The sequence below is a fragment of the Molossus molossus genome, unplaced genomic scaffold (assembly GCF_014108415.1).
Source record: "Molossus molossus isolate mMolMol1 unplaced genomic scaffold, mMolMol1.p scaffold_m16_p_10, whole genome shotgun sequence".
Lineage (NCBI taxonomy): Eukaryota > Metazoa > Chordata > Mammalia > Chiroptera > Molossidae > Molossus > Molossus molossus.
In genome coordinates this window covers 77,360,279-77,384,619 of record NW_023425345.1, presented here as the reverse complement: position 1 = coordinate 77,384,619, position 24,341 = coordinate 77,360,279, and the positions used below count along the sequence as shown (strand labels likewise).

The window sequence follows — 24,341 nt, the reverse complement described above, 5'->3', positions numbered from 1 at the left end:
GTAGATTGTCAAAATCTAATGTTGTGTTTTGTTTTTTTCCTACTCATTTTCAGATAAAGTATGATTCCTAAAGCAATAAACCAATACCAATCAACCAGAAAACACTGATCTCTAAAGATAGGTTTAAAAATCTTCATCGGTTTTGCTCAGCGGTTAGAGCATCGGCCAATGGACCAATGAGTCGCAGGTTCGATTCCAGCCAAAGGCACATACCTCGGTTGTGATTCATCCCCAGCCCTGGTTGGGGTCGTGTGGGAGGCAGCCACTTGATGTGTCCCTTTCACCTGGATGTTTCTCTCTCTCCCCCTCCCACTCTATCTGAACAAAAATAGAAAAATGTCCTCAGGTGAGGATAAAAAAAACAAAAACCAAAAAAAAAAAACCACTTCATGGACTTAATTTAATCAGGCTACAAACTACAAACATGACAGACTTTAATATTAAACCCTAGTATAGAGTTTAGTCCTGGATAGGAAATAGCTACAATATTCCACAATGACAATCATGGAGTGTCTTAGAAATTCTCAAGGGAAAAAAAAAGTTATTTTCTAAGACTGTCCACACACTGGCAACACAGTGATCTATTTGGGGTATCCCAATGCTCACAATTAACTTTCAACAGTCCCAAACATAGATGCGTAAAATATTAGCAAACTACTTCTTGACCAAAACTTAAAAAAAGAAAGAAAGAAAAAAAAATGGTGCTAGAGGAAACATGTTGATACCAGAAATACCAGAAAAACCATGTTAAAGAAAATCAACATGGTGTTACTCAAGTCTGATAAACTTAAATAAACATTACTAGCAAGAAATTTGGTGCCAACACAAATCATTTATAGCAATCACGTTATATTCAATAAGCCATCCTGTTTCTATAATACAGTCAGGCATATTCCTGTTTCAAAAAGAATGGCTATGGCTGTGGCCAGTGTGGCTCAGTGGTTAAAAGGTCAGCCCAAGTACCAAAGGGTCTCAGGTTTGATTGCCAGTCAAGAGCACGTACCTGAGTTGCAGGTTCATTCCTCCGCCGTGCAGGAGGCAACCAATTAAAGTACCTCTCTCACTCCTTGGGTGAGGATAAAAAAGAAAAAGAAAAAAAAAAAAAAAAAAAAAGAATGGTTATGCTCTATTTTTAATATGAAAAAATTTAATTTTTCTACTGCATGGTAAATTTTAAGCCACAAGTAAAATTTGACCAATTTAGCATATAAATCTCCTTTGTCCACTATATCAGAAAGAAGCACTACACCAGATAATAAGATATTAGTAATTCCACTCAAAGAAAGTAAGTTGGGTTTTTTTTGTTTGTTTTTTTAATTTAAAAAATTTTTTTTATTTTAGAGAGAGAGGAGAAATGAGAGGAAGAGGAAAATAGAAACATCAATGAGAGAGAATATCGACTGCCCGCCTCCTTCATGTCCCCCACTGGGGATTGGGCCAAACCTGGGCATGTGCCTTGACCAGCGATCGAACCAGCGACCTCTTGGTGCATGGGTCGACGCTCAAACACTGAGCCATACGAGCTGGGCAAAAGTAAACTGGGTTTTGTGAGAAGTAATCTGGGTTTTATGGCAATACAACACTATTCCCATAGAGGCCCAAGCCACAAGCTCAAAAAGTGACTTTTTAAGCTAAATATTGGTTCCTGTTAGACTTTCATAAATTTACATTTATTAAGGATAAGTGCAGTATTGAATAGAAAAAATATACTTTTTGCATAGTTGGGTTTTAAAGTATGAGAACATTTAGGATTAAAATGACTCCGAGATGAAAAAAAAACTAACCAAATTAAGTCACGTGCTTGTAATGAATTTTGTTCTCCTATTAAGTGTCCTTATATCCCTCATAAGACTAAAGTAGTAATTTACCTTTGGTTTAGTTGAGAATCTTTCCTAGATGACTGGCTACAAAGTTTTAGAAATTAGATGAACATAACTTTTCATAAAACTTTTCCTGAATTGTAACTCTCCATCCTTCCTCTTCAAGGAAGCCATACAGTATATATTTACTTTCGAACTGAACTGAATTTTGCTTCATTATATATCGGCAGTGAGTATATTCAGATTTTAAAAGTTTCCAAACAAAAGGACAAACAAGTGAAGGAAAGGAAGCCAAATACTATGGCTTAACAGAAAAAGAACAACATTCTTTCAACAGAAAGTGTCCACCAGGGAAATTCTGAAGAGAAAATGTCATGATAAAATATTTTAAGACATGAAATGATCCAATGCAAAACATTTGTTGTTGGTGTTGATTTTTGTTTTGTTTTTGGCTCAAGAGTTATTATTTCTTGTCAATTATGTTCCTTACTTTTTGTTTATCCATTCCCACTGGGTCAGTAGAACCATTTTAATTTTATTTTCTTTACAGTCTATTTTTCTTCCTGTTTCTTCAATAGTAAGTTCCTTGAGATGGGCTTCTATTTATGAATGTTGGGACTGGAAAGGACCTTGAGGGGTCATCAAGTCCATCCGTCTCTACTTTCCAGGAGAATTCATAACTGAACAATCTCAGGTGGCTGAGAAGGTATCAAAAGAAAATGTAAAGCATTCCCTGACAGCATGCTACTTTGTTCCACATGAACATCTACATTCACAACTTGCAATTTTCTAAAAATGAAAGTAAAAATTAAAACCCCAAAAGAGGAAGGTGCTTTAAAAATGCATTTATCAGCTAAAACTGCTCAAACAGCCCTGGCCAGAGTGGCTCAGCAGTTAGAGAGTAGGATGAGGACTAAAGAGTCTCAGGTTCGATTCCTGGTCAAGGGCACGTACCTGAGTTGTGGGCTTGATCCCCTGATCTGGTTAGGGGACTTGCAAGAGGAAACCAATCAATGTGTCTCTCTCACAGTGATGTTTCTCTCTCTCTCTCTCTCTCTCTCTCTCCCCCCCCTCCCCACTCCCTTCCACTCTCTCTGAAAATCAATGGAAAGAGTATCCTTGGGTGAGGATTAACAAAATAATAATAACAGTAATAATAATTAAATAAATAAATAAAATTGTTCAAACATAAATTCATCTGCCAGGTCTAAAATTAACACACACACACACACACACACACACACACTCATGCACACATACAGAGGCTCTGGCCGGTCTGGCTCAGCGGTTAGAGTATTGGCCCGCGGACCAAAGAGTCACAGGTTCGAGTCTGGTCAAGGGCATGTAGGAGGCAACCAATCAATGTGTCTCTCTCACATCGATGTTTCTCTTTCTCTCTCTCTCACTTTGTCTGAAGATAAATGGAAAAACATCCTCCAGTGAGGATTTAAAAAATAAAATAAGCCCTGTCTGATTTGCTCAGTGGTTAGAGTGTCAGCCCTCAGACCAATGAGTCACGGGTTCGATTCCAGTCAAGGGCACATACCTCGGTTCCAATTCGTCTCTGGTCCTAGTTGGGGTGGAGTGGGAAGCAGCCACTTGATATGTCCCTTTCATGTTGATGTTTCTCTCCCTCTCCCTCCCACTCTATTAAAACAAAAATGGAAAAAATGTCCTCGGGTGAAGATAAAAAATAAAAATAAAGTAATTTAATTAAATTAAAAATAAAATAAACACACAGAAAGTTGTTGGCTGCCAACATAAAGTTTTAGTCCCTAGAGATGTCTTCTGATATTTTATCTTATTTATGCTATTTCACCTACAGCACATAGCATGACGGACTTAGACCACCACACCAATAAACCATAATTATAAGTGGTAATTACATATGTGTGTGTATATGTGTATTTTTTTTACAGGTGGTATAGGTTTTTATTCCAAACAGAAAATAAAATGGTCTAAAATGGAATGCTATTATTTTGGAAAACTACAATACAATTGTTACATGGACAATTCTTTTTTTCTTTTTTTTTAAATCCTCACCAGAGAACATTTTTCCATTTATCTTGCATAGAGCAGGAGAGAGAGAGAGAAAGAGAGAGAGAGAGAGAGAGAGAGAGAGAGAAACATCAATATGAGAGAGACACATCATTAGCTGCCTCCCATATGACCCCAGCTAGGGCAAGGGATGAATCGCAACCGAGGTACGTGCCCTTGACTGGAATTGAACCCGTGACTCACTGATCTACAGGCTGACACTCTAACTGCTGAGCCAAACCAGCCAGGGCCAACAGTTAAATTCTTTAATATGTAACTTAAAATGTTCAGGGAATAGCATTTCTTCCTAAAATAGTTTTCAAAATAGAATTTCCTCTGATGACCTAAAGCATGTAATTATAAAGAAATACTGTTCAGGCCCAGCCGGTGTGGCTCAGTGGTTGAGCACTGACCCATGCACCAAGAGGTCGCCAGTTCAATTCCCGGTCAGGGCACATGCCCAGGTTGTGGGCCAGATCCCCAGTGTGGGGCATGCAAGAGGTAGCAAATCGATGTTCTCTCTCATCGATGTTTCTATCTCTCTCTCCCTCTCCCTTCCTCTTTCTCTAAAATCAATAAAGAAAAAATATTAAAAAAAAGAAAAGAAAAGAAATACTGTTCAGCCCTGGCCGGTATGACTCAGCTGTTAGAGAGTCGGCCCTCGGACCAATGAGTTATGGGTTTGATTCTGGTCAAGGGCACGCACCTCAGCTGCGGTTCATCCCCGGCCCTAGTCGGGTCATGCAGGAGGTAACCAGTGGATGTAGCTCTACCATATCGATGTTTTTCTCTGTCTCTCTCTCCCTCCATCCCATTCTATCTGGGAGGTAAGGAATAAAAAATAATAAAAAAGAAAGAAATACTGTTCATCATTCTATATTCATTAAAAAAAAAAAAGTCCTGGCCAGTTTGGCTCAGTGGTTAGAACATGGGCCCCCGGACCAAAGTGTCACGGGTTTTATTCCAGTCAAGGGCGTGTACCTCGGTTGCAATTTGATCCCCTGCCCTAGTTGGGGTCCTTTGGGAGGCAACCAGTCAGTGTATCTCTCTCACATCAATGTTTCTCTCTCTCTCTCTCCCTCCCTTCCACTCTATCTGAAAGTCAATGGAAGAGTGTCCTCGAGTGAGGATAAATAAATAAATAAATAAAAGTTGTTTTTTTTTATCCTCACCAGAGGACATTTTTCCATTTTTTGTTCAGGTAGAGTGGGAAGGAGAGAGAGGAACAGAGAGAGAGAGAGAAAAACATCGATGTGAAAGGAACACATCGAGTGGCTGCCACCCGCACAACCAACCAGGGCCGGGACAAACTGCAACCGAGGTACGCGCCCTTAGCGGGAACCGAACCCGGGTCTCTCCGGACCGCAGGCCGACGCTCTAACCGCTGAGCCAAACCGGCCAGGGCATAAATAAAAGTTTTTTTTAAAAAAGGAAGCACTACCAGAAGTATTGGAAATGGGGAGAAAAGATCACACTTGAAAAAAACTGGATAGGAAGTAGGAGAAGTAGAGTCCAGAAATTACAGACTGATGAAATATTGTTTACTAAGAAGATTATAAAATGAATTATTAAGTAAATGGCTTTAAAGAAGTGGCAAGTAATGCAGTGATCTATATACATAAGCATAAGATGGCAAAATAGTAACTAATATCTAACTTCTTTTTTTTTTTTTTTTTTTATTCAGGTAGAGTGGGAGGGAGAGAGAGGAACAGAGAGAGAGAGAGAAACATCGATGTGAAGGGACACATCAAGTGGCTGCCACCCACACAACCGACCAGGGCCGGGGACAAACTGCAACCGAGGTACGTGCCCTTAGCGGGAACCGAACCCGGGTCTCTCAGGACCGCAGGCCGACGCTCTAACCGCTGAGCCAAACCGGCCAGGGCTAATATCTAACTTCTTTTTCTTTTTTTTAACAGGGTCTCTAGCCTAGAAGCTCAAGTATATGTCAGATACAGAATATATTTAGATTATAACAGGACACCTCTCTCTTTCTTTTCTTTTTTTAAACCGGAAACTTCTTAATACTTAATAAGAAATATAGGTTAGGCCCTGGCCGGTTTGGCTCAGCGGTTGGAGCGTCGGCCTGCGGTCTAGAGAGACCCGGGTTCGGTTCCCGCTAAGGGCATGTACCTTGGTTGCAGTGTGTCCCCAGCCCTGGTTGGTTGTGCAGGTGGCAGCCACTTGATGTGTCCCTTTCACGTCGATGTTTCTCTCTCTTTCTCTCTCTTCCTCTCTCTCCCTCCCACTCTATCTGTACAAAAAATGGAAAAATGTCCTCGGGTGAGGAAAAAAAAAAAAAGAAATATAGGTTAGATGATGAAACAGTAGGTGGATTCATAAATTAATTTTACCCAAAAGGTTGATTACTGAATTACTACCAACCTAATGATAGTGTGCTGATGTTATAGCATTGCTTTACCCTTATATATTTTTATCAGTGACCTAAAACAAAAACATAGGTGTCAGGACATGTGTAATACTGCCAACAATAAAAAATAAATAAAATTAAAAAATAAACATAGGTATCATGCCCGACTGGTGTCGCTCATTGGGTTGGGCGTTATCCCATGGACTAAGAGGTCCCAGGTTGACTCCCAGTCAGGGCACAGGCCTAGGTTTCAGGATCGATCCCCAGTAAGGGGCATGCAGAGAATAGTGTTTTTATTGATTTTTTAGAGAGAGAGAGAAACATTGGTGAGAGAGAAACATCAATCAGCTGCCTCCTGCACATCCCATATTGAAAGACACTGGGATATTTATCCCAGTAACTGAAGCCTTGACAAGACATAACTGTCATGAAATATTTGAAGGTCTACCACGTAGACAAGGAATTAGGTATATTTATTGTAACTTCAGATAGCAGAACTAAAGAGCTTCAGCACAATGTAAAGAATGTTCTAAAAGTAGAGTTCAAAAATGGAACAGGGTATCTGTGGGGATCTTTTCCTTACAGCATTTGGAAGTTAAAAAACTATCCCTCAGGGATTCCAAATATGATGACTTTCTCTCTCTCTTTTTTTTTTTGTTAATCCTCACCCAAGGATATTTTTCCGTGTATTCTCAGATAGAGTAGGAGGGAGGGAGGGACGAAGAGAGAAAGAGAAAGAAAGAGAAACATTGACAATGTGACAGAGACACATCGACTGGTTGCCTCTCAGAAGACCCCAAACAGGGCCTGGGACTGAACCACAACTGAGGTAGGTGCCCTTGACTGGAATTGAACCTGCAACTCATTGGTCTGCAAGCTGACGTTCTAACCACTGAGCCAAAACGGCCAGGGACAAATATGATGTCTTTCCACAATTCATTAATATACCTGATCCCAAAAGAAGCATGTTAGGGGAAGGAAGGCAAGATTGAAAAATGAGAAACTTAAAAATTGTTTGATGTATTTCTAAAGAGATGAAAAACTTTTCATGAACTCTAAAATAACCATTTTCAGAGAAACCAACAAAAGAAATTAATGCTTTTTCTTTTCTAATGAATGATGCATTTGTTTTTCTCAAAAAAAAAAAAAAAATCTACACCTTAACTTTAGTTTATCAAGGAATAAGGGACAATTATACTCCAGCCTGTCAACTAGTCTCAAGAAGAGAGCTGTCTTTATTAGACATTTATATGGCAATGCTACTTGCTCCACCCAAAACTTCCTCGCAAGGAGAAGGCTCCTCCTTATCAGACGTGGATAGGAGGCTGCTGTAACACTGACCCCCCTCCTACTGCAGCCTAGGAAAAAACTCAGTCTTGACATGTACAAAACAATAACTTGTGAGAACTTCAGAGCAGCTGTGTTCAGGCAGAGCCAAGGACTTTACTTGAGGCAAAGTAGTAAGTAGCTTAAGAGTTAGTTAAAAAAACAATTTTCATTTTGGGTTGGGAGTGAGGAGAGGAAAAAACAAAGGAGATAGCGTAAAGATATCCATTAACATTTAAAAACCATGATAAACAAAAATGCTTACAAATTACAACACTGAAACTATCATAGGATGTAACCTTTGATTCACAAATTTAAAATTGAGCACTCTCTAGATTTCTGCTAACACTAATGAGAAAAACAAATCTTGCATTTAACAGTGCCCAAGTCAAAGTCATCACAAATTCTAGGACGGAAGACTAACACAAGGGACTTTGCTTTCTCATTGGATATTTTTTTGTGCTGCTGCCAGGCAAAATGTGAAAATGTCTGGATCCCCAATAGTAATGCTCTGAATGTAAATTACTGGAATCCAATTCAGTAAGTAATGCTAAAGGATCAGTAATCAATTGGTTTCAGTGTGCTGTAAGACGATTTCCTAGCCAGGAGAAAAAGCTTCAAATGGTCACTGAAAACCAAAGCTTAATACAAAGCAACATATTCTGGTTTCCTTTCACGTAACAGTTTTAACAGTACTTCAGACATTATTTTGCTTCTTAAAAGTAAAAGGAGAAGAGAAGAAATGTAAAAGATAAATCTATGTAATAAAGAAATTATTAATTAATTGGTTGTATTAGTTCAATTCATTATTAAATAATACACAACTATCAAACAAAGGGCAAAGGCTTGTCATTTTTCTGTACAGAATTAAGAACTGGTAAGACTACTTAGTATAGCTGCCAAACTTTTCTTCAGTTTCTTTTCTTACAGACATGTTACATTTTGTAATAGTCTCCACTTACCTTACATCCTCCATGTTTAAGTACAAATTGTGTTTAATTTCCCCAACCCTTGCCCTAAGATATCATGACATATATTTAGCTTCTGAATCTGGACACAAAGGAAGAAACTGAAAATTTTCACTTTCCTGAAATATGTGTCCATTTACACCATTTACAAAATATAACATAAGCTAAAACTAACTGCAACCATCCACTTAACAACTCTTAAAGAATATGAGTAGGTAACACATTTAACAAAAAAAACAGTTTAGTATATTTCTCTGTGCTTAGAAAACCTATAAAGACTGATGTCTCTACAGGAATTACACTATTGCAAAGTTTTTAAACATAAGAATCAAGTGGGCTTGCTGAGAAAACTGTGCACCCTCCCATAAACCTTCATTTATGACACAACCCTCAGAGAAACTAAAACAGCCCTGTTAGGTAGAAAACAAACTTTTAAGGTTAGCAAAGTAGCAACACGGGAATCTGGGTAGGAGGTGCCCTGGGTAGTAAACACCCCAGTCAGAGAACATAACAAGCAATTCAGAACATATAAATTCCTTATGGGGCTCCAACTTGGATTGCTTCTGTCCCAGGCCCCTATCCCTGAGTTAAGAAGAAATTAAATGTGGTAAGAATTAGAGAAGGAAAAAGGAAATCAGAATAGAGTGATGCAAGTGTTCTTTTTATCTCCTTCTTAACCCCTATCCAGCATTCTTGCAGGCTGGTCACCAGACTGGGTGCCATACCCACCAAAAGCCCTAAACCAGTACCCCAAGTTCCTTCTGATACCTCGATTGAAAACCTGTGTATATCAGCCATCTCCTTTTCAAACACGTCCCTTCACCTCTGAATTCCCCTATACCCTTCTCAAAGTGATGCCTTTTGGCTACTAAGCCCACCCCTATTTAAGTCTTCCTAAACTCATTCACTTAATTATTTCCAAATCTATATTTTTTTCTGATACCATGCCCCTGATATTTTTTTTATAATTCAATCGAAATGCCATGACTCTCGTTTCCAATGATTTACCCCTACCTATCTTCCAGCCACACTTAATGCCATGTTTTCACCTACTCATCCCTACATCCTATTACCCCATGCTTCTTCCAATGCCAAGCCCCTAACTACACTCTTTGAGAAACCAGTGTAGTACCTTTCCCCTTCCTCCCCATTCCTCCCCATTCCATAATCCTTCCATTAGGCTACACTACACTTCCACTCCCTCAGGATTCAACTCCCTTCTTTTTGCCACGCCCTGTGCCCCCCGGGGCTACTTACCCCCAAGTTCTCCCCACACTTCAGGCCTCTGGCCCCGCCTTCCCCCCCAAAGGAAGGAGGCTGGAGGAGGGAGAGAAGAGGGGGTGGCACCCCGCAAGATAAAGACGATCTCCCATTAGTGCTCATCGCCGCCAATCGTAGCTTCCTTCTCTCTTATTGGTCAGCGTTAGTCCATGCCCCACCCTCTTCCTCAGACAGGGCCCGGCCACCGCCTCAGCGCCCCCGTCAAACACAGCCAGGGAGGGAAGACCCCGGCCTGGGACACTGGGACTGGTCAGGGTTTAAGGGGGGAGTCTCGTCACATCATGGACTAGTTAAAGTTAACAGGACTCACCCGTTGGTAGCTCCGTCGCCTCCCGCCCGCCCGCGCTCGGTCCCACAATCTGTCTCCAGCTCCTTCTTTCCCCCCTCAGCAGAGCAGATACTTTCCTCTCGTCCGGCCAGGCGCGCTCATCTCTCGCGAGATATTGGGGGGGGTTATGGAGGAAGGGCGAGATCCGTAGGGCCTGAGTGGGAAAGGAGCCGAGGGGCGGGGCTCCGGGAAAATGTAGGGGCCGGACTTTCAGTGGGCTGGTCTAGGGACCAAGGCCGAACGGGTTTGAGACACACAGATCACACGTGTTCGGTTGCGGAATATAGGAAGAAAGGAAAAGAAAAAGAAGAAATCCTTACAGGTGCCTGTAGTAGTGGAGATCCAAAAAGTGAAGTAAATATTCTAGGAAATGAAATTATCTCAAAGGAACGCAATTTAAAAACGAGACAAGCCCTGGCCGGTTTGGCTCAGCGGTAGAGCGTCAGCCGTCAGTCCTCGGACCAATGAGTTCTGGGTTCGATTTCAGCCGAGGGCACGTGCCTCGGTTGCGGTTTGTCCCCGGCCCTGGTTGGGTCGTGCCGGTGGCAACCACTCTATGTGTCCCTTTCATGTCTATGTTTCTCTCTGTCTCTTCCTCTCTTCCTCCCACTCGGAACAAAAAAACGAAAAAAATGTCCTCGGGTGAGGATAAAATAAAAAATATATATATCCTCGAATGAGGATTAAAAAACAAACAAACAAAAAAAAAAACAGCGAGACAAGATTATACCTCAGTAAAACTGTGAAAATGAAAAAAGTGGAGAAAAACCCTGAGGCAGGTACACAGAGGATTCAGGGCTCCCAACAGTCAAGTAGTTGCTTTTTCTTCTTTGCACGCAGAGCAGCATCACTGTTCCATAATCTCTGCTGTGTGGGTGGGGATTCAATTGCGGAAACTGGCAACTTTTCTTGTTTTGTTTTTGGTTAATCCTCACTAGAGGATAAAAATCTATTGACTTTTAGAGAGAGTGGATGGGAGGGAGGAGGAAAGAGAAACATCATGTGGGGGAGACTTCGATTGGTTGCCTTCCACTCACATCCCCACCAGGCCAGGATAGAACCTGCAACCCAGGTACATTTCCTTGTCCTATAATAGAACTGTGACCCTTCGGTGTGCGCGGGGGCAGAGCCTCCAACCATGAAGCCACACCGCCAAGGCAGGAACTGGCAGCTTTTACAACATGTGCATGTTGTTTCCACTGTCCTCCAGAGTCATCACTTTCTTAAAGGAAGACAGTTTAAACTACCCTTAGCCCTAGAACTGGAGTGAATATATTGAAAAAAGCAAGCCCCCAGCGCAGCAATCCTATCTCATTTAGCCCTAAGCCTTTGGCAGAGATGCATCCCTGAGTCTCTTTACAATGGAGTTAGCAATCCCATTTTACTCAAGAATTGTAATGATCAAATGAGATAATATATGTGAAACTGCCTGAGAATTAAAAAGCACTATGTTTATTGCTAAGAAAGTTTTTAACAAATACTTAACAGGACATATGTGCAAAGCACTGTTGTAGGCATTCCGAGAAGAGCCTGACAGACCAGGTTCCTGCTCTGGTATAATTTTATTTTAGTGGGGAGGGGGAGACAATTAAGAAGCCAATAAACAACCCTGGCTAGTTTGGTTCAGCGGTTAGAGCCTCTACCTGCAGAGGGCGAGTCCCAGTTCATTCCCTCTAGGTGCACGTACCTCAGTTGTGGTTTGTCCCCGCCCTGGTTGGGGTCGTGTGGGTGGTGACCACTAGAGGTGTATCACATCGATGTTTCCCTCTTTTCTTCCCTCTCTCCCTCTCGCTTTATCTGAAGATGAATGCAAGTGTCCTCGCATGAGGATAATAATAATAATAATAAATTATATATATTTATATATGAGCCAATTAAGATTTTGATAGGGATTGCACTGAATCTGTATATCAATTGGAGGAGTACTGCCATCTTAATAATGTTAAGTCTTTTAATCCATGAGTGTGGGATGTCTTTCTATTTATTTAGTTCTCCCTAATTCCTTCAAACTATGCTTTGTAGTTTTCAGTGTACAAATCTTTCACTTATTTTGTTAAATTTACTCATAAGTAATTTTTCCTATTTGATGTTATTGTAAATGAAATTTTTTTTCTTTCTTTTTTTTTATCCTCACCCAAGGACATTTTTCTATTTTTTGTTCAGATAGAGTGGGAGGGAGGGAGGGAGAGAGAAAAACATCTACGTGAAAGGGACACATCTAATGGTTGCCACCCACACGACCCAACCAGGGCCGGTGACAAACTGCAACCAAGGTGCGTGCCCCTAGCGGGAACCGAACCTGGATCTCTCTGGACTGCAGGCCAATATTCTAACCGCTAAGCCAAACTGGCCAGGGCTAAATGAAATTTTCTTAATTTTATTTTCAATTTTTTACTGTAGTGTGTACAATTAATGTTTGTATACTGATCTTGTATCTTGCAATCCTGTACTTTTTTATGCACTCTTATAGTTTTCTTGTGGATTCCTGAGGATTTTGTATTATGAAATCATGTCATGTGCATAGAAAGAGAATTTTACTTCTTCCTTTTCAATCTAGATGTCTTTTATTTCCTGTTCTTACTTAATCGGTCTAGCTAGAACCTCAATTAAAAATTTTTTGTTAATCTTCATCTGGGGAAAGAGAGACAGAGAGAGAGAGGGAGAGAGAGAAAAACATCATTTGTGAGAGAGACATATCGATTGTTTGCCTCCCGAACGCACCCCAACTGGGTGCTGGGGATCAAACCTGCAACCCAGATACATGCCCTTGACTGGGAATTGAACTTGTAACACTTCAGTGCATGGACCAACATTCTGTCCAGTGAGCCACACCAGCTAGGGCTAGAACCTCAATTAAGTTTGAATAGAAGTGGCAGGAGTGAATATTCTTTGTTTTGTTCCTGATTTAGGGGGAAAGATTTTAGTTTTTCACCATTAATTATACTATTAGCTGTGGATTAGTTGTAGATGCCTTTTTTCACATTAAGGACATTCTCTTCTATTCCTAGATTGAGTGTTTTTATCATGATAGAGTGTTTGTCTGTTGAGATGACAGTTTAATTTTTGTCTTTGATTTGATTTTCATGTGTTAAACCAATCTTGCATTTTAGAGATAAATCTCACTTGGTCATCGTGTATAATTTTTTTTTATGTTGCTGTATCTTGTTTCCAATTATTTTGTAGATTTTTGTGTCTATATTCATAAGAGATGATGGCCTATAGTTTTGTTTTCTTGTGATGTCTTTATTTTGTTTTGGCCTCATAGAATGAATGGAGAAATGCTACTTCTCTTCCATTTTTTGGAAGTTTGTGAAGAATTGGTGGTAATTCTTTAAATATTAGGCAGAATTCACCAGTGAAGCCTTAGGATTTTCATTAGTCCTAGAATTTTTCTTTGTGGGAATTAAAAAAAAAAATTATTGATTCAATCTCTTTACTTGTTATAGGTCTATTCAGATTTTATATTTCTTTTCATTCTTTTTCCATTGATTATTCATTTATTTATTTTTATAGAGAATGGAAGGAAGAGAAGGAGGTAGAGAGAGAGAGAAATGTTGATGTTGAGAGAGACACATCAATTGGTTGCCTCCCACACAGCCCTGGTCAGGGCCCGGGAAACCTGCAACCCAGGCACGTGTCCTTGACCGGAATTGAACCCATGATCCTAAGCTGATGTTCTAACTGCTGAAACAAACCAGCCAGCGCAAATTTTGTATTTCTTCTTGAGTCAGTTTCTGTAGTTTGTACCTATCTAGGAATTTTTCCATGTTGTCTAGGTTATCTAAGTTATTGGCATATGATTACTCAGAAATATTTCTTTATAATCCTTTTATTTCTGTAAGGCTGATGGTAATGTGCCCCTCTTTCATTCCTGATTTTAATAACTTGAATATTCTCTCTTTTTATTTTTTTCAGTCTAGCTGAAGTTTTGTCAATTTTGTTGAAGTTTTCAAAAAACCAACTTTAGGCATCATTATATTTTTCTATTATTTTTCCATTCTTTATTTCATTTATTTCCACTCTAATCTCTATTACTTCCTTCCTTTTATTTGTTTGCCCCTCTTTTTCTTTAAATCCTCACCCGAGGATACTTTTTCCCCATTTATCTTCAGATAGAGTGGGAGAGGGAGAGAAAGAGACACATTGACTGGTTGCCTCCTGCACAACCCCGACCAGGGCTGGGAACCGAACCGCAACCAAGGTACATGACCTTGACTGGAATTGAACCCGAGACTCTTTGGTCCGAGGGCCAATGCTCTAACTGCTGAGCCAAACCAGCCAGGGCACCCCTCTTTTACTTTAGCTTAGGTTATTGGTTTGAGATATTTCTTTTTTTAAAATTATTTTTATTAATTTAATTTTGTTACAGGTGTTTCTCCCCTCCCCCCCACTGACATCCTCCTCCCAATCCCTCCTCCCTGAGATATTTCTTTTTTGTTGTTGTTAATCCTCACCTGAGGATATTTTTCTATTGATTTTTAGATAGAGTATGGGGGAGTGAGAGGGAGAGAGAGAGAAACATTGATGTAAGAGAGACACATCAATTGGTTACCTCCTGCACAACCCTGACCAGGGCCGGGGATCAAACCTGCAACCCTTCAGAGTCCTTGCGCTGACACTTTAACTGCTGAGCCAAACTGGCCAGGGGTCTTTTATATTTTTTTAGTTATTTTCATAGTAGTTTCCTTGGGGATTACAATTAACATGTTACTTTATAACAATCTAGATTGCATTAATGTCAACCTAATTTGAATAGCCCTATACAGCTTTATTCCCTTTCCTCTTTATGCTGTAATTGTCATACAGATTACATCTTTCTACATTGTATGCCCATCAACATAGATTTATAATTACTGTTTTATGCTACTGTCTTCTTATACATACAATAGGAGAACAAGAGAGTTACTAACAAAATTTACATTTATATTGTCTTTTTTAAATTAATTAATTTTTGTTACAGATGTTTCTCCTTCTTCCCCCACTGATTCCCCCCTCCTCTTCCCTCCCCACCCTGTCCCCAGCTTTGTTGTCCATGTCCATTGTTCATGCATACATGCATATAAGTTCTGTGGTTTATCTCTCCCCCACCACCTCCTATATTGTCTTTTATATTTACCTATGTAGGTAGCTTTTTGGTGTTCTTTATTTGTTCATGTTCATGTGGTTTAGAGTTACTGTCTGATGTCCTTTTATTTCAACCTGAAGGACTCTCTTTAGTATTTCTTGTAGGCGGGTTTGCTAGTGATGAATTATTTTCATTTTTCTTTATCTGGGATTGTCTTAATTTTGCCTTCATTTTTTAATAATAGCTTAGCTGGATATAGTATGTTTGGTTGACAGTCTTTTTCTTCCAGTACTTTTTTTTTTATTATCCTCACCTGAGGACTTTTTTCCATTTTTTATTCAGACAAAGTGGGAGGGAGAGGAAGAGAGAGAGAGAGAGAGAAATATTGATGTGAAAGGGACACATCGAGTGGCTGCCACCTGCATGACCCAACCAGTGCCGGGGACAAACTGCAACCTAAGTACATGCCCTTGGTGGGAACCGAACCTGGGTCTCTCTGGATGGCAGGCCGACGCTCTAACTGCTTTTTCCAGTACTTTGAATGTGTCACCACACTGCTTCTGGCCTCCATGGTTTCTATTGAGGATACCTTGTACATGATGAATCACTGAATCACTTCTCTTTTGTTGCTTTCAAGATTCACTCTTTGTCATTTGACAGTTTGGTTAGGGTGTGTGTGAGTGTGGATCTGTTTGAATTTCTCCTTCTTGGAGATGTAGATTAATGCTTTTCATGAAGTTTGGGGATTTTTAGCCATATTTCTTCAGATATTCTTTCTGTGTCTTCCTCTCCTCTCCTCTCTTTTTGTGGTACACTTGATGGCATATCACAGGTCTCTGAGGCTCTGTTCATTTTTTAAATTAATTAATTATTTTTAGAGAAAGACAAAGGAAGATGGAAAGAGACAGAGAGAGAAACATAAATGGGTTGCCTCCCATACATGCCCCTATTGGGGATTTAAGCCACAACCTGGGTATGTGCCCTGACCAAGAATCAAACTGGTGACCCTTTGGTGCACAGTGATGATCAACCACCTGAGCCACACTGGCCAGGGCAGAGGCTGTTTATTTTTCTCCATTTTTTTACTTCCTCCTCAGAATTTATAATCTCGATTAACCTGCCTTCAAATTCACTCTTTCTCTTGCCCAGCTGGTGTGACTCAGTGGTTGAGTGTCGACTCATACACCAAATGGTCACTGGTTCGATTCCTGGTCAGGGCACATGCCCAGGTTGTGGGCCCAATCGCCAGTGGGGGACATGGAGGAGGTGGCCAATTGATGTTCTCATCAATATTTCTTTCTCTCTCCCTCTCTCCCTTCCTCTTTCTCTAAAATCAATAAAGAAACAATATATATTTTTTAAATTCACTATTTTGCCTGGCTGGTGGGGCTCAGTGGTTGAGCGTTGACCCATGCACCAAGAGGTCACTGGTTAGATTCCTAAGCAGGGCACATGCCCAGGTTGTGGGCCAAATCCCAGAGGAGGGCATGCAGGAGGTGGCTAATGTATCTTCTCTCTCATGGATGTTTCTATCTCTCTCTCCCTCTCCCTTCTTCTCTCTCTAAAATCAATACAGAAAAAAATTTTTTTTTAAAAATTCACTATTTCTGTCTTCTGTCTGCTGAAATCTGTTGAAACGTTCTAGTTAATTTTTCATTTCAGTTATTACACTTTTTAACACCAGCATTTCTATTTGTTCCTTTTAAAAATAATTTTTAGCCCTGGCCGGTTTGGCTCAGCAGTAGAGCGTCGGCCCTCAGACCAATGAGTCACGGGTTTGATTCTGGCCGAGGGCACATACCTCAGTTGCGGTTTATCCCCAGTCCTGGTAGGGGTTGTGTGGGAGGCAACCAATCAATGTGTCCCTCTCATGTTGATGTTTCTCTCTCTCTCCCTTTCTCTCCCTCCCACTCTGTCTGAAGATAAATGGAAAAATATCCTCAGGTGAGGATTTAAAAATAGTAATAAATTAAAAAAATAAATAAAAATAATTTCTAGCCCGGGCAGTGTCACTCAGTGGTTGAGCGTCAACCCATGCACCAAGAAGTCGCCAGTTTCGATTCCTGGTCAGGGCACATACCCAGGTTGTGGGCTCCATCTGCAGTGGGGGTCATGCAGGAGGTAGCCAATCGTTCTCTCTCATCAATGTTTCCATCTCTTGCTCCCTCTCCCTTCCTCTCTAAAAATATCAACAAAAAATAATAATACTTTATATATTTTTATTAATATTCTGTATTTGGTCAGACATTATGCTCTTTCATGTAATTATTATTATTTTTTATCCTCACCTGAGGACATTTTTTGCATTTATCTTCAAATAGAGCAGGAGGGAGGGGGGAGGAGAGAGAGAGAGAAGTATTGATGTGAGAGAGACACATCAACTGGCTGCCACCCACACAACCCCAACCAGAGCCAGGGACAGACTCCAACCAAGGTACGTGCCTTTAGCAGGAACCAAAGCCATGGTTTATTTTAGTCCTTTGAATGTATTTTAAATGGCTGATTCAAACTCTTTGTCTAATAACTCCATTATCTGACCTTCCTCAGGAATAGTTTTTATTATTTTTTTCCTGTGTATGATCCATATTTTCTTGTTTCATTGAATATCTCATAATTTTTTTTGAAAACCGGACACTTAATATGTGGCAAAAGTAAAATCAGAATCTCTTTCCTCTCCATGATCTAATTTTGGTGCTGTTTATTGTTTGTGATGGTTATTTATTTAATGGCTTTTCTGAAATAATTCTGTACTGTCATATGTGTCTGTACTGAAATCTCTGCTCAGTTAGCCTAGTGGTTGGCTAATTATTGGACAGATATTTCCTTACATGCCTGAAACCAATAAGTCTTTGCCAAAGGACTTTGGATACATATTGGGAGATGCTTTCAACACTCAGCCAGGCAGTTTATAACTCTACTTTAGACTTCACTTCCTGCTTGTACAGAGCCTCAAGTTTAGTCTATGGTGAAAGGGCTTCTTAGGTCTTTCCTGACCATGCATACAGTTTTATGAATGTGCATGGCCTTCTAGGTTCCCAGGAATGTCAGAACATTCCAAAGCTCCTTATAGATATTGCAATACCCAGATTTTCCTTTAAATTTTTTTATTAACCTGTTTTTCACCCCAACTGTTATCCACCATTACTGGCAGCTACAGTGTTGAAAAATTGTCTCTCATTGTTTTAAACAAATGCCCCCAGGAAAAAGGCTATTTGCATGAGGCAAGCTCTGTGTCAGATCAAATAAAGATAGCCATGAGTGGGATCTTCCACAGAACCACCAGCTAGGTCAAATAATGATAATTTTCTGAGAATAGGGCTTTGAAGAAGCTCCAACCTGATTCTATTCCTTCTAGTGGCTGTCACGCTGCTAGTTTTCACCATGATTTCAGGGTTTTGGTTTTCAAGGTTACCATAGAGCTGGGGAGAGGGGAATAGGAAAATTAAAATGCCACATAATTCACTGTTCTTACTGAGATTCAGTCCTTTTTCTTACATGTACACTCTCTTCATTATTGCAAATTTTGAGTTAATTTTCAAAAAATTTAAAAAGTTAATCTTGACAATTTGGCCAGTGTTCTCTTTGCTTTTTTTTTTTAATCCTCATCCGAGGACATTTTTCCATTTTTTGTACAGACAGAGTGGGAGGGAGAGAGAGGAAGAGAGAGAGAGGGAAACATCGATGTGAAAGGGACACATCGAGTGGCTGCCACCCGCACGACCAACCAGGGCCGGGGACAAACTGCAACCGAGATACGTGCCCTTAGCGGGAACCGAACCCGGGTCTCTCCGGACCGCAGGCGGACGCTCTAACCGCTGAGCCAAACCGGCCAGGGCTCTCTTTGCTTTTATGGAAGTAGATTTTGGGGGGTTCTTACTACATCATTTTTGCTGATTTCACTCCTTCTAGTTGTTTTACAGCCAAATCCTTTATAGTCATCCTTGATATCTGTCTTTCTGAAATATCCCACATCAGTACGTCCTGTAGAGGCAGCAAATCCTCTACCTTCAAAATATATCCTGACGATCAAAATAGATCCAGAGACATGGAAGTAGGGGACAGATTGACAAACCTCAGAGGGAAGGGGGATCAGAAGGGGGAGATAAATCAAAGAACTTGCATACATATATGCATAACCAATGGACATAGACAATAGTGTTGGGAAGGAAGGAGGGGGGTGGGAGTGGGGAAGAGGTAGTCAATGAGGGAAAAAGGGGAGACATCTGTAATACTTTCAAATATCTATCTATCTATCTATCTATCTATCTATCTATCTATCATCTATCTATCTATCTATCTATCTATCTATCTATCTATCTATCTATCATCTCCAGGATCCCACCACTTATCACCACCTTCATTGCTTCAACCCTGATATAAGCCACTCCTCTCCTCTCACTTATTATTTTCTAATACCATCTTCTCACCTTTTCTCAGATTGCTAAACATGGTCCTATTCAAAACCTTTGCTTTTTTTTCTACCAGGTTATACACATGGCTCATTTCCTTACTTCCTTCAAATCATTGCTCAAATGACACCTCCTCTGAGAATCTCCCCTGACCACTCTCTGTCGCATGCCCCATCACTCTATCCTCATCTTGCTTCATTTTTCCCCTACCACTCATCAATACCTGACATGTTATATTTACTAAAATTTATTGTTTATCTCTTCCCATGAGAATTAAATTCATAAAATCAAATACTTTATCTACTATGTTCATTGCTGCATCTTCAGCGCCTACAACAGTACCTGGATCATGTTGGCACTCAATAAATTCTGGTTAAATGTCTGGCAAATATCTTTCATTTGCTCCTCCAGATCCACTCTCCCTGTTCTTCCCAGTATCCAGTATGGAAAACATCAGTGCACTCCTTTGCCCTTTGGCTTCAGCCCATCCAGAACACCAGTAGAAATTTGGAGGAAAAAAGGACAGTAAAGTCAAAGCATGTATTCCTCCCTGACAGATTGTCTCAGGTTTACCCTATCCCTGGATCTAAGATCACTATCTCTCCCAAAGTAACCCTCTGTATGTGGAATCTGTCCAATAATGACTGCTTACCTTCTCCTCCCTTTTGCCATGGTGTTATAATAGCTTCTTTGCTGTTACTACCCTCAGGATATTGTACTATCCTTTGTGGTTCCCCTGTACCCAACCACACCTTTGTAAATAAACCAATCTCATATCATCCTAATTTAAGAGTGATATCTGCTTCCTTTGGGTCCCTGCCTGAAACAGATGAGTAATTCTAGAACAACTCTATGGGGTAGACATTATTATCACCCTCATTTTACAGATGAGAACTCTGAGGCCCAGAAAGATGATGAAACTTGCCTAAGATTACATAGCTAGTTAGTAACAGAGCCAGAATTTACTTAAAAAAAAAAAAAAAAAGTGGGAGCCCTGCCAGTTTGGCTCCGCGGTTAGAGCATCGGCCCGTTAGAGACCCGGGTTCAGTTCCCGCTAAGGGCGCGCACCTCGGTTGCAGTTTGTCTCCAGCCCTGGTTGGGTTGTGCGGGTGGCAGCCACTCGATGTGTCCCTTTCACATCGATGTTTCTCTCTCTCTCTTTTCCTCTCTCTCCCTCCCACTCTATCTGAACAAAAAATGGAAAAATGTCCTCAGGTGAGAATAAAAAATAAAAAAATAAAAAATTTTTTTTAAAGTGGGAGAATATTTTTATGACAAGATAGGAAAGATTTCCTAAACAAAACTAAAAAAGTACCTATAAAGAAAAAAACTGAAATCCTCTACAATCGGTGCTTGTTTATTGCGGTTAATCAGTTCCAGACTCTACCATGATAAATGAATTTCTGAGAAGTAGGTTTCTTTATTTATACAGTCGTCCCTCACTTCACGTTTCGACTTTAGCGGCTTCACTCTATCGCAGTTTTATATTTGAAAAAACCGTGAGAGTGAAGCCTTGAAAGTTGAAATGTGAAGTGGAGAGGGATGACTGTATATCAAAAGATACCAAAAACAAAGTGAAAAGTCACTGACTAGAAAATATATGCAATCCACATAAAGGATTAGTGTGTAGAATATATAAAGAACTCATAACCTGGACTGTGTGGTTCAGTGGTTGAGTGTCCACCCATGCTCCAGAAGGTCACTGGTTTAGTTCCCAGTCAGGGCACATGCCCAGGTTGCGGGCTCGATCCCCAGTAGGGGGCGTGCAGGAGGCAGCTGATCAATGTTTCTCTCTCATCGATATTTCTATCTCTCTCTCCCTCTCTCTGAAATAAATAAAAAATATTTTTTAAAAATTCATAGAAATCAGTAGAAAAGCACAAACATAACAGAAAAAAGGGCTGAGCAAAGCGTAAGAAGGGGAATTCCTAGAGGAAGAAACTGAAATGGATAATAATCATATAAAAGACACTCAATCTCTTTAGTAATTAAAAAAGTGGAAATTAAAATAATGAGATCTCATTTCATACCACTTGGTAAATGAAAACTAGTAAGTGTGGTAAGTGTTAGCAAGGATAAAGCTAGTGGGAATGTTTGGAACAGTTACTTTGGAGAAAAATTTGACAATATATCATAAAGCTGAAGATACATATACATTCATTCATTATCTAGGGGGGATTGGTTACAGGACCTCTGCAGATATCAAAACATGCTGAAGCTCAAGTCCCTTATATAAAAAAGTACAATATTTGCATATAGTTACAGTAATGTATGCTTATATGTCATTCATGTGGATTTAGTGTTGTGCTCGGTGTGGCATATGATAAATTCAAGTTTTGTTTTTTGGAATTTTCTGGGATTTTTTTCTGAATAATTTTTTTTTTTTTTTTTTTTTTTTTTTTTTGAGGGGAGAGAGAGAAGAAGGGAGAAGGGCAGAAAAAGAGAGAAAGAAACATTGATTGGCTGCTTCCTGCATGCACTCCAACGGGGGACCGAACCTGCAACCTGGGCATGTACACTGACCGGGAATTGAATCAGTGACCCTTCGGTGCACAGGACAATGCTCAGCTAACTGAGCCACACTGGCCAGGGCTTTTCTGAATACTTCTGATGCACAGATGGTTGAATCCATTCATGGATGCGAAACCCGTGGATATGGAGGGCCAACTGTACCCCATCACCTAGTAATTTCACTTAGAAAAGTCTTACCTAGAGAAATATTTACACTTAAGGAGATATGTACACAATGTTCATTGCAACACTGTTGAAAACTCCTTCAGTGCAAAAATGGACTACTATACACAGTTAAAAGGAATGAATTAATTAACATTTATGGATAAGTCTCAAAAACATGAATAAATCTCAGAAATGATATTGAGCAAAAAAAGAAAGTTGAAAAGAATACATATTCTCTGGCTGGTGTGGCTCAGTTGGTTGGAGTGTTGTCCTGTACACCAAAATGTGGCAGGTTTGATTCCCAGACAGGGCACATACCCAGATTGCAGGTTTGATCCCTGATTGTGGCACATGCAGGAGGCAACTGGTCAATGTTTCTCACATCAATGTTTCTCTCTCTAAAGTCAATTTTTAAAAAAGAACACATACAATGTGGTGCTATGTATAACTATAAAAATATGCTAAACAATATGTATGATTTATAATATATATAGTTTATGGATATTTATGTTATAAAAGTATAAAAATACAGAAATGATACATATCAAGTTCAACTAATTGGTTATATCTGTGTAAGGAGGAGGAAGGAATGGTAGGTAGAATTGTGTTTGCATCTGAAATTTTTATTATTTGTTAATATTTTTACTTATTATCAGTTTACATTTTAAGTGTTTTTATAGCCCTATTGGGATATAATTAACATAAAATAAAGTACACATGCCTGGCTGGTGTGGCTCAGTGGTTGATTGTCAACCCACACACCAAGAGGTTGCAGGTTCAATTTCTGGTCAGGGCACATGCCCAGGTTGTGGGCCTGGTCCTCAGTGGGGGGCATGCAGGAGGCAGCCAATTGATGTTCTCGCTCATTGATGTTTCTATCTCTCTCTCCCTCTCACTTCCTCGCTCTCTAAAAATCAATAAAGGAAAAATAAAATAAAATGAAGTACATATATTTAAAATCTACAATTTGATAGATTTTTTTACATATATATACACCCTTGAAACCACCACCACAATCAAGATAATAAACATATACATCATCCTTCAAAGTTTCCTCCTGTCCCTTTGTAATCTAGCCCTCCCCAAACTGTCCTCAAGCCACCATTGTTCTTTTTCTATTACTATAAATTAGCCTACATTTACCAGAATTTTATATAAATGAAGCGATGTAGTATGTACTGTATTTTTAGTCTGGCTTCTTTCACTCAGCATAATTATTATAAGATTCATTTATACTAGTGCATTTATCAGTTTTTATTGCTGAGCAGTATTCCAGTGTTTGGGTATACCACAGTTTGTATACAAATCTTTCTATAAACATATGCTTTCATTTTCTTTGAGAAATATCTGGGAGTGGAATTGCTGAATATATTAGATGTGTATAGTAAGTCTCCCATTATATGCAGTTTTGCTTTCTGTGGTTTCACTTACTTGCAGTCCATAAATATTAAATGAAAAATTCCAGAAATAAACAATTCATCAGTTTTAAGTTATGTGCAGTTCTGATTAGCGTGATGAAATCTTTCAAGGTCCCACTTCATCCATTCATCAGGATATATCCAGCATGTCCTTGCTGTATACACTTCCTGACCATTAGTCACTTAGTACCTATACATAGGGTTTAGTACTACCCATGGTTTCAGGCATCCACTGATGGTCTCAGAACATATTTCCCCTGTGGATAAGGGAAGGACTACTGCATTTATTTTATTAAAAAACTTCCAGCCCTGGCTGGTATGGCTCAGCTGGTTGAGCGTTGTCCCATACACCAAAAGGTTGCTGGTTCACTTCCTGGTCAGGGCAAATGTCCGAGTTTCAGGCTCCATCTCTGGTAGGGGGCAGCTAATCAATGTTCGTTTTCACATCCATCTTTCTCTTTCTCTCTCCTTCTCCCTTCTTCTCTCTAAAATTATATAAAAAAACACTTCCAAACTGTTTCCCAAAGTGAATATATCATTTTGCATTTGCAATTCCACCAGGAGTGCATGAAAGTTCCATGGGCTCTGATAGGTATGTGGTTTTGTTGTTTTCTAATTTATTTTTTTATTTGATTTTTTTTA

The 24,341-nt window shown here is 39.8% G+C and overlaps 1 protein-coding gene across 4 annotated transcripts in view; it reads right to left on the bottom strand.

Annotated features, from left to right (window-relative positions):
* LOC118623434 (cyclic AMP-dependent transcription factor ATF-7) overlaps positions 1-10,217 on the bottom strand; it is a 113,798-nt gene extending 103,581 nt beyond the window's left edge. The window contains exon 1 of one of the 4 annotated variants that reach the window (XM_036250999.1): positions 10,114-10,217. The gene's annotated coding sequence lies outside the window, so the exon portion shown is untranslated. Of the gene's footprint in view, positions 1-9,779; positions 9,840-10,113 lie in introns of those variants that run through there. The other 3 variants (XM_036250998.1, XM_036250996.1, XM_036250997.1) reach the window with 3 other exon arrangements.
* Between the last annotated feature and the right edge of the window lie 14,124 nt (positions 10,218-24,341).